Below are 11291 nucleotides of genomic sequence, written 5' to 3' on the forward strand. Positions count from 1 at the left end.
TAGCAAGGGTTTTCCATCGAGGGAGCGATGGCGGAAGCGCTAAGCCAGGATCAACGGAGACTAGGGGCTGAGGAGAGGAGTTGATAGCCCCGTGATCGTCATCAGGCGAAGGGGGAGTGGGAGGTTCTGGCGGAATGTGTCCCTCCATAAACTCTAACTCCCACCGCAATTCAAAAAGAGCCGTCCTAAGACGCGCTATATGGTCGCTAAGGCCCGGGGGTGAAGGTCCTCCGTCTCCCCTCGACACCGAGTCAATTTCGCTCTCTACCACCCAAATTTTATGCCTAAGATCAGCCATGCACTCGAGGTGGCGAATGCGGGCTTGCCTCAAAGACTCATAGTCCTGGTAAGGGCTGCCCTCAGGGGACTCAGGATCTGAAGACAGGTCGATAAACTCAGCCCTCGAGGGTATGTCGGACGGGCCCTCACTGGCCATGAAACCGCGTCCCAACAGCAAAAAGGGGGTCACGTTTAAACAAGGGGAAGACTACAAAACACAAAGGAACAGGCTTAATACCCCTAGGTGCAAACGCCCTAAATGGACTACTACAAGGTACATGTATAAAAAGAAAGAGGAGGGGCGCGCGTGTGGTCAAAACAAGCTCGGGCTAACGTACCCCACCCCAAGTATTGTTGGTCTGAATCCGATAAAATAAGTAAATAAATAGGAGAAGAAAAGAAAATATACCTCAAGCAATTGAAAGAACGAAGTCGGAGTCCAAGGAAAGTTGGGAGGCAAAAAGTACCAAAGCGTTGAAAATGCGCGTCTGCAAGAGTTAATCAGAAAAGTGTGTTAGCCCAAAAATGTACACACCAAGAAATTAGCTAAAAATAAAAAAAAAAAAAATAAGAAAAAAAAAAAAAAATGAATGGAAAAGTGATGAAATTGTAGAGAAAGTGTAGTTGTGGGGGGTTGAACCCTTTACCTTTTGGGAGGAGCAAGGGTCTAACTACCACTAAGCCAAGGAGGTAAGATGTAAAATATTAAGCCATGCATGACGGCCTATTTATAGGAACCAAGATGAATAGTCTACAAGAGCACCTAAAGGCCCTCTCCTAGACTAGGGGGGGCAAGTGTTGATGCTCATAATCTCATCAAGAGAAAATATAAGGCCGTCTAAGGCGTCCCATGCGCGAGGCCAAGAGGGGCCGCGAGGCCGACTACAGCGCCCCATGCGCGAGGCCAAGAGGGGCCGCGAGGCCGTCTACGGCGCCCCATGCGCGAGGCCAAGAAGGGTCGCGAGGCCGTCTACGGCATCCCATGCGCGAGGTCAAGGAAGGAGTCGCGAGGCCGTCTAAGGCGTCCCATGCGCGAGGCCATGAGGGGTCGCGAGGCCGTCTACGGCGCCCCATGCGCGAGGCCAAGAGGGGGTCGCGAGGCCGTCTAAGGCGCCCCATGCGCGAGGCCATGAGGGGATCGCGAGGCCGTCTAAGGCGTCCCATGCGCGAGGCCATAGGGGGGTCGCGAGGCCGTCTAAGGCGTCCCATGCGCGAGGCCATGAGGGGCCGCGAGGCCGTCTACGGCGCCCCATGCGCGAGGCCAAGAGGGGGTCGCGAGGCCGTCTAAGGCGCCCCATGCGCAAGGCCACGAGAGGGTCGCGAGGCTGTCTAAGGTGTCCCATGCGCGAGGCCATGAGGGGCCGCGAGGCCGTCTACGGCGCCCCATGCGCGAGGCCAAGAGGTGGTCGCGAGGCCGTCTAAGGCGCCCCATGCGCGAGGCCATGAGGGGGTCGCGAGGCTGTCTAAGGTGTCCCATGCGCGAGGCCATGAGGGGCCGCGAGGCCGTCTACGGCGCCCCATGCGCGAGGCCAAGAGGGGGTCGCGAGGCCGTCTAAGGCGCCCCATGCGCGAGGCCATGAGGGGGTCGCGAGGCCGTCTAAGGTGTCCCATGTGCGGGGCCATGAGGGGCCGCGAGGCCGTCTATGGCGCCCCATGCACGAGGCCAAGAGGGGGTCGCGAGGCCGTCTACGGCGTCCCATGCGCAAGGCCAATAGGGGCCACGGGGCCGTCTACGGCGCCCCATGCGCGAGGCCGTGCAAGGTCCCGCGCGCGCACGCCCCGGGAGGTCCATCAGCCCATAATCTTCTCAGGAGGCCGACGCCCCATGACTTAACGTGTATGGGCCCAAGACCCCTATTCAACGCCACGGCCAATACGGACACCGAAGATCCCCTTTTTCACACTTCAAAGTCCCTATGCTTAGTGTGAGTCAAAGGAGACATGTTTGTACGACCAGGTACCAGGTACGGATGCCAGTACCAGTGAGGATCGTGGTCCGTACGTCTACGGCCATAGGTCAGAGCCGACACCACTACCTCCTGCGCCAACACGCCTGCTACCACGCCTCAGGAAGGGGTACAGACAAGTAGTGGAGACATCCTCCTGACACCTGCTCCTGTACGGGATGTACAGCCACAACCTCTGAAGCCACTTCCCTGGTACAGTACGTTTGTACCTCTTGGTCCCCTGGACCACTATGTACCTAAGGCCGTTAGAGCCTACTATAAATGGAATTCCAAGGCCACCTGAGAGGGGGTTGGAAATTTTACTGTAGCAGAGACATTAGTGTGAATGAGATACTGAATTCTCCATTGTTGTTATTCCATTATTCTTGAGTCATCGTTCAAGTTTTCATAGCTTTCGAATTAGCAATTTCAATTCGATAATTTTTCCAACTTAACTTCGTTGACGAGTTCTCACCGTCAACAATGTTGTCAACAACAATGGAAATATGGGTAATGCAGTTGAAGTCGATCCGCCATTAAGAAGCTATGTACTCCCTATAGTTACAAGGATACATTCAAGCATTCGTCCTCCTACTGTCGAGGCAAATAATTTTTAAATAAAACCCTCAATTATTCAGATGGTACATAATTGTGTACAATTTGGGGGGTTACCAAATGAGGATCCAAATCTCCATATCACAAACTTTTTAGAGCTGTGTGCGACAATCAAAATGAGTGGGGTGAGTAACGATGCTGTAAGATTAAGATTATTCCCATTTTCACTAAGAGATAGAGATAAGAGTTGGTTGAATTCATTACAAGCCAACTCTACAGTTACTTGGGAAGATTTGGCTCAGAAATTCCTTGGTAAATATTTTCCTCCTGCCAAGTCAGCTAGAATAAGAGGAGAGATTAACAACTTCCATCAGCTAGATAGGGAGTCTTTATATGATGCATGGGAATGATTAAGGAGTTGCAAAGGAAATGCCCACATCATGGAATAGAAAAGTTGTTGCTCATACATACATTTTACAATGGTTTGGGGGGAAATACAAGGACAATTATAGATGTAACATCAGGAGGAACATTTATGAGAAAATGCGCTAATGAAGCATATGAATTGTTGGAAGAGATGGCCATGAATAACTATAATTGGCCTATTGAGCATGAGAATAAGAAAGTAGCATGAGCCTTAGATGTTGATCCAATTGCGCTATTGACCGCTCAAGTGGCATCTCTAACCAAGCAATTGCAACAGGCTAATCTCGATGCACAAGCAATGCGAGTACAAAATGTCATGAGTTGTGAGATTTGTGGGGGGCCACATTCCTATGAAAAATGCCCGAGCACAGCTAGTTGCTCAACAAATGTGAATAATATGCCTGAACAGACAGAAGTTATTGGTAACTTTTCAAGAGCTGCACCCAACACTTACTCCAACTCCTATACTGCTGCTTGGAAAAATCACCCTAATTTGTCTTGGAAAAATAATCAAGGGTTAAAACTGCAGTATCCACAGTATCCACCTCAACAACCCCACAATAAACCAACTTATGGACTACATTCTAGACCGTATTATGATCCAACCCCACGCCCATCTCATCCACCACCAAATCTTCCAACACAATCTGAGGTACAGCTCGACGTACTGAACTAGTTCATGACTGAAACCAGGGCATCTATCAGGAGTTTGGAGACACAAATAGATCAATTGGCTAAAATATTTTCTATTAGAAAGCAAGGGAATTTGCCAAGCACTACTGAGGTAAAACCAAAAGAGCAGTGTAATGCAATATCCTTGAGGAGTGGGACTAAGTATGATTGACCTACAGTGGATGACAAGGAGAAGAACACAGGGGATCAACATGTTACTAGTTCAGAATAAGAGGAGGTTACTGAAAATCTTTGAAAGATAGAAAAGCCAAAATACACCGAGCCAACACCAAGGATTCCATATCCTCAACGGTTTCGAAAGGCTAATCTTGACAAGAAATTCTCTAAATTTTTGGATATCTTTCGAAAACTACACATTAATATCCCGTTTGCTGAGGCACTTGAAAAAATGCCAAGTTATGTGAAGTTTATGAAAGAGATTTTGTTAAAGGAAAGGATGCTAGAGGATTATGAGATAGTGGCACTTACTGAGGAGTGCAGCGCGATACTTTAGAAGAAACTACCTCTAAAGCTTAAAGATCCTGGTAGTTTCAATATCCCATGTTCAATAGGGGGTTCAGTAGAAACAAAAGCTTTATGTGATTTAGGGGCTAGTGTGAATCTAATGCCTCTATCAATCTTTCGAAGGTTGAATTTGGAAGAAGCTCGGCCAACTGTTGTCTTTGCAGATGACAGATAGATCAGTTAATCATCCTCGTGGAGTGATTGAGGACATATTGGTAAAAGTGGGTAAATTCATCTTTCCTGCTGACTTTATTATTCTAGATATGGAGGAAGATGAAAATATTCCAATAATACTTGGAAGGTCATTCTTGGAAACTGGTAGGGCTTTAATCGATATGAAAAATGGCGAGTTAAAGTTATGAGTGCAAAAAGAGGAAGTAATATTTATTGATTTTGCAGCAACAGAAATTCCAATGTGTTGTAGAGTTGAAGTGGTAAACCAAGGAGAGAAAAAGTTGGAAGTCTCTAAGAAAAGATCCATAGTTAAAACTGGAATGCGAAAGGGGCGTCATCGATTAAAAAGGTTCTTTAGTGAAAGGATTCAATTGTTATATGAGCGGGGGAAAGTTCCACCAATTTCTAATCACAAGAAATGAGGGCCAACTCATGACACTATGGCTCTCAAGGACGTGAGTGGAGGACTTGATCCAAGTTGAATTTGAAAAAAGAAAAGTGTCCGGCTAAATGACGTTAACGACAACGCTATAGGAGGCATTCCTATACTTTATTTTAGTTTTTGTTTTTATTTTTTAATTAGTGGACAATTTTATTTTGGATTTGTAAAGTTTATTTATTTTTAGTATAAAGTTTTGTAAAAATATCATGCAAATCATGAAAAAGGATGATTTTCAATTAGTCTTTAGGCCAAGTCGCAACTTGAACTTATAAGTCACGGCTTTGACACAAGTCAAAGAGTATGAAACATTGATGGAAGGGGCGGGCCGCGACTTGGGCTTATAAGTTGCGACCCTCGGCCAAAACAGAGAGCATTTGAGTTTTAAAAATAGGGGCGGGCTGTGACTTGATGAGGCTGAGTCGTGGCGCCTGGAAAAGAGAATTCTGGAAATTTTTGAGGTGGGCCGCGACTTGCTCTACCTGGGTCGCAGGGTGCCTGTGTCAGACAGAGGAGAAGTGTTTTAAAATCATTTTTTCTAAGCCATACCTCTCATTTTTCATTTCCTTTCCTCCCAAACCAGTTTTTCTTTTGCAAAAGCTCTCAAATTTCTTCCCTTATCCTTCTATTTCAAATACCCTTAAGCCATATCCCTAATTTTTTATTCGTAGTTCATATTGATCTCTTTCTTCTTTGCTTTTCCTCTAACCCTAATTTTTTTTCTATTGGTGAAAAGTGAAGATTGAAAGGAGAATTGAAGAGTGGGCAGTCTTCAAGAATCAAGGGCTTGTAAGTTTTCTCTTTTTGAAGTTTTAATTGAAGTGATTTTATGCTAAGGGATTGAATTAGACTATTGAACTACCTTTTTAGTCTATTTAGTGTATTTGAGTGATATTTTTGGGGTTAATCAGTGGAGGAAATTACAGTAAATTAGGGGAAGTGCTGCCAAATTTTTGTGTTGTCATATTTGATACATTATGTAAGTATGGGTCCAAGAAAACAACCTACTAGGGCTGCTGTAACGCCCTGGTTACTCCAAGACCGTTACTGTGGAGTTTAAACAGTGCTTAACTCGCTAAATGATTCATTTGGTTATAAACGTGCATCTATGTGTTATTAATAGGCTAAGGTGAAAATCTTGATTAAAAGGAATGGATATATTTTATTTAAAACATTAAACTGTACATGGGCCCATAAAGTGTTTACAAAGTTATTTACAATCCAAAATGGTCATTATAGTATAAAAATTACAACATGCCGACCTAAGCGGCAAAAATAGGGTTAACCCCTCGTTCCTCTGAGAAACACCTTGGCCGTGGTGGTCAAGTGGCCGCATATGTACACATCGCCACCTAAGCTCTCAACTCAAGGCTGGGTGAACTTTTCTTTCCCTTTACCTGCACTACATAGCACCCGTGAGCCAAGGCTCAGCAAGAAAACTAATTACTGTATGTATGTAATATCAATAAATGATTCTGGTAATCATTCTGGGGCTTCCAGCCCTAATCGGATAGTGAGTCACACTTTGGGCTTCGCACCCTAATCAGATAAGTGACTATTAAGTCATACTCTGAATAGATGACTAATAAGTCTATCTCTATATAGATGACTAATAAGTTTATCTCTAGGGCTCTGCACCCTAAGCCATGTGACGTTCAGTCACTTGAGCCTTTTGGCTCTGGCTCTATGTAACTAGCCTTTAGACTAGACAAGCGCTTTTAGTTTTCATCGAACTTGGGGTCGTTCAAGAATTTCATGCTTATGTTGATTAGATCTAATCATTTTTGCCTGTGTTAAACACATTAATTTCTTTCTTGACTCTTAAGCCAATACCATACGATCAGGGCTCAGTATCACCGCTGAACTTGACTGATAAGTCATAGCTTCAGGATCAATACTAAAAACCATTGCTGTTCTTTGACTGATAAGTCAGTACTATACACAAATAAGCAACGCTGCTATGCATTTACTATGAAATCAATGTCCATATATAGAGCACTCAACATGCTTCATCAATAACCATGTATGTCACATACTAGGTGCAGTTTTCTTACCTCTGGTTTGAGCATGAAATAATAAAAGAATGACCTTTGAGAACGATCCGTGCTTAAGTCCCTTAGCGGTGACCTAGTCATAACCAATATGAAATCTCATTAATAAAAATAACTAATAAAAGGTTCATAATCTAAAACATCACTCCCAGGGCCTCGAATCATACTAAAATGGTTAGTAGATTCAATCTCGAGCCTTAGGAAATGAAACCCTGAGTGTAAACCCTTGAAAAACTCCTCCTTGGTACAAAAGGAAGGGGGGGGGGGGGGGGTTGCGGTGCGCCCCCAAGATAGAGAGCATCTGTCTGGGGTACCAGGGGCGGACCGTGACTTGGCCTAGTGGGTCGTGGCGGGCCTGCTTAACAGAGCCCAGGGGAGGCTCTGGCTTGGGTCCAGGTTGCGACTTGCATGAACTTGGTCGCGACTTAACCCAGCGGACCCAGCTCCCCTGCCCATTTTCTCAATTCAAACCAGCCCAAACCTTCATCAATTAAATCCCAAAATCATACCCCAAGAATTACCACAACATATCCATCATTCATCCAACCAAACCTAAGCTTTATAACACTTAAAACCTCATCAAATTCCCAACTACACATTCCAAAATATCAGCTAAAAACAAACTGAAAAACAGAGCAAAAACCAGGAACTATGGCTGGAATCTTACCTTAAACTCAGAATTGATTCCCCTTCAATGGTTGAACTAAGGTCCTAAGTCTCAAAACCATGATCTCCTAGCTTGAATCCTCAGGTTAAGCTTCAAAATTCCAACAAAAAAGAGAGAAAGAGAGTTGATTGAGAGGTGGAAGGAAGCTACTCTATTTTGGTTGCTTAAACCTTCTACAACCAGCCACTTAAGCCTATCCCATGGTCAAAATACCAAAATGCCCCTAAGCCCAATTAAAAACTATACAACCACCCAAGGGTAAAACAATCATTTCCCACTTATCCTGCTGGTCATAATTAACGTCCTCCGCTTCTCGTTATTCCCAATATTCTCAAATAATAATTAAATCATATCACATTACCCATTCATTCCTGATAATGTAATATGCATCAAATTAACCCCAGACTTACCCCGAGCCTGGAAATTAATCCCGTTATGACCAAATCGCTAACTTGCGTTCTAGGATCGTCTCATGCCGAATAGCTCGAACATATCCACATTATAATGTGGTCTCATCCATAAATCATAAACATCCATATAAATATACAGATATGCAATTATTATCATATAATCATGCATTTAATCACATAGTTGCATAATAAATCAATCATGGCCTTCCTGGCTCCCTAATCCAAGCATTAAGCCACATTAGGGAATTTGGGACATTACAGCTGCTTCTTCTAAGAACGTTAATTGCCCTTCCACATCCCGCACCCAACAAACCCAATCTCAGTCAATCTCGCCAACACCTCAACCATATCAAGAATTTGATCCAACTAGGTTTATTAGTAAGGAAGCCTTTGATCACTATCAAATGTTATGTCAGCGTCCAGTAATTCAAGAGAGAGGAATGGAATATCAAGAAAATCCTTACCCTTAGGAAACTTATAATATCATTCAGGCTGAAATTCAACGCCATCGTTGGAAACTTTTTGTGGATGATAAAATTCCCAAGGCTAATTATTCAATGGTTTATCAGTTCTATGCCAATTTTTCTAGGGCAGTTAATAGAAAGGTGTTTGTGCGAGGGGTTTCGATAGAATGTGATATTGATAATATTGATGCCCTATATCAATTACCCATGTTGTTGCAAGACGAGGATGAATATTATCAATTGGCGTATAATAGTGAAATTGATTTTACTGAGGTGGTAGAAACATTATGCATTCCTGGTGCTACTTTTGTCATGCAAAATGGAGAACCAAAGCATTTACAGAGATATCAAATGAATTGTGTGGCCAAGGCCTAGACTCTTTTTGTGAGTGCGCGACTTATGCCCAAAACTCACTTATCTGAAGTGGGTACCGATAGTTGTGTTCTGGAATATGCTATTATGATGAGACTCTATGTCGATATTGGTCGAGTTATCCGCCAAAGCATCAAGGATTTATGTCGACTGACTACTACTGCCGGTTTAGGGCACGGATCAATGATTTCTGATCTATGTGAAGTGTGTGAGGTACCTAAATATCCTAGTGATAAATATAGGAAGGCAATGGGGCCTATTTCTCGTGCTACGATGTATAAATTTAGTGACCCATCTTTGGAGCCACCAGTACCACAACCCAGGCAGATGAGAGTTGAAGAGGAAAGAGATACGGCTGAGGAAATCGCACCTGCCAATGATCAACCAGCCGATTCAAGGGTAGCTGAGCAATACAGGAGAGGAGAATCTCCTCAATATTTTGCACTCGAGGCTCCACCGGATCCGCACTTGGCCAGATTAGATCCAACATACTCACAATTATTTGGGAGAGCTTCATGATTATCATAGAGCTCAGGTTGACAGATAAAATGAGTTGGTTTACCGATGGTCAAATCAGGAGGCAGACCGACAGTATTTTCCTCATCCACCACCTTGGCATCCTTTTCTAGATCCACAACCTTTTTGAAGTGATTCACACCAGGTAAGTTTTCTTTCTTTACTTATTTTTAAACATTGGGAACAATGTGTAGTTTAAGTTTGGGGGAGGGAGCTTATTAAGTTGTTTGTTTGTTAGCTTTGTTTAGTTTATGTTAGTGTTTGGAGTTTTGTTTTAGTGTGTCTAGTATCAATATGAATGATGATTGACAACAAGTGCCGATGAGAATAAAGTGATTGTTATGAGTATAATTCAAAGAAAATGAAATCTGAAAAAAATCTGTGTGCTTGATTGAACACTCCGTTAGTTCATTTTAGTTTAGAAAACATTTGTTGAAATTAGTTAGTGGAATGATGAATGGAAAGTGGAAAGTATTTTCTACAATTCTAGAACTTCCTTACTTGTTATTTGAGGCGAAATAATATATCATGTATGCTTAGGAATATGATTTAGGCTATCATTTGGACCGTTTGAGCTTTTCTTGCCGACCTTAAATTACTTGATCATTTGTTTACCCCTTTTGAGCCTAACATTGTATCTTTTTGTTCTAAACCATCATTTAAGCCCAATACTTGAAACTTGATTGTATATCTATCCCTAATATACTATGAGCATATGATTGAGAAAAATTATGGGGATTGATGTGTAATGGGGTTTAATTGTGTCTTTAGTGGGTTTAGAAAATGAAAAGTGAAAAAAAAATTAGAGTATATATATTGAAAAAAAAACATAAGTTTGATACTCTCCTAATATGAATATATAACAAAATCAAGTTTGAGGGAGTGTGATTGTCATTTGAAAAAAATATATATTTTACATCTCTCTGAAGAAAAACATGAAAGGGGATTATGGGATTGTATTACTATGGAAGTAAATTCGGTGCTTTTGGGTCATGTGCTTATAGTAAAGTGAGCTTAAAAATGACTTTTTCATCTACCTTTACCTAAGCCGTCATTACAAGCCTATACAAGTCCTATTGATTCTTATGCATATCATGATTTATATTAGTGGAGAATAGCAAGTAATGTGAGCCTATGGAATTATTTGGTTTGAATGGTTTGTTTGGAAAGAATTTGGTAAGCATCAAATACATTTATTTAATGATCATGATTTGATAATCTAAAATGTTAGTAGACTAAAGTTTGTTGTTGGAGTGTTTTGATCAAAATTCTAGATTGAATAAATGTTGAGTAGTTTTTTGAGAATTATATGATTAACATTCATGATTTTGAGTCATAATTGTTGTTGTTGGTATAATTCATGTTGTTAGAGTCTAGGTTTATTTTGAGTCCTTTGTTCGAGGGCGAACAAAGAGTAAGTGTGGTGGAGTTTGATAACTTCATTTTAGTGTCATTTTAGAATGTGTTTTGTGGTAATCTTGACTCTTTTGTGTGTTTTGTGCAAGATTACGCTTTTGTTTGTCTTTGTTGTAGGTTGGTGCGGTGAATCATGAGAAAAATGGAAAAAGAAGAGAAGATGGTGGAAAAACGAAGCTCTTGGCGGTTGTTTGACTCAAAATGATGCTAAGAACGATTAAAAGTCAGTTTGTGATGAAGAGACGAGGTTGAAAGACCTAATTTGAGAAATAATGGAATTAGAGCCGTGACTTGAGCTTATAAATCGTGACTCTAGGCAAGTCAGAAACACATGGCTGCTGGAGGCAATTAGTGTTGCGACTTGACCTTATAAGTCGCG

The 11291-nt window shown here is 42.3% G+C and overlaps 1 non-coding gene across 1 annotated transcript; it reads right to left on the reverse strand.

Annotated features, from left to right (window-relative positions):
* Positions 1–3121: 3121 nt before the first annotated feature.
* On the reverse strand, positions 3122–3227 carry LOC133787593 (small nucleolar RNA R71). Its single transcript, XR_009872604.1, has one exon. It is a non-coding gene; the product is annotated as a small nucleolar RNA R71 (small nucleolar RNA).
* Positions 3228–11291: the final 8064 nt, after the last annotated feature.

Source organism: Humulus lupulus, chromosome 6 (assembly GCF_963169125.1).
Source record: "Humulus lupulus chromosome 6, drHumLupu1.1, whole genome shotgun sequence".
NCBI classification, from domain to species: domain Eukaryota; kingdom Viridiplantae; phylum Streptophyta; class Magnoliopsida; order Rosales; family Cannabaceae; genus Humulus; species Humulus lupulus.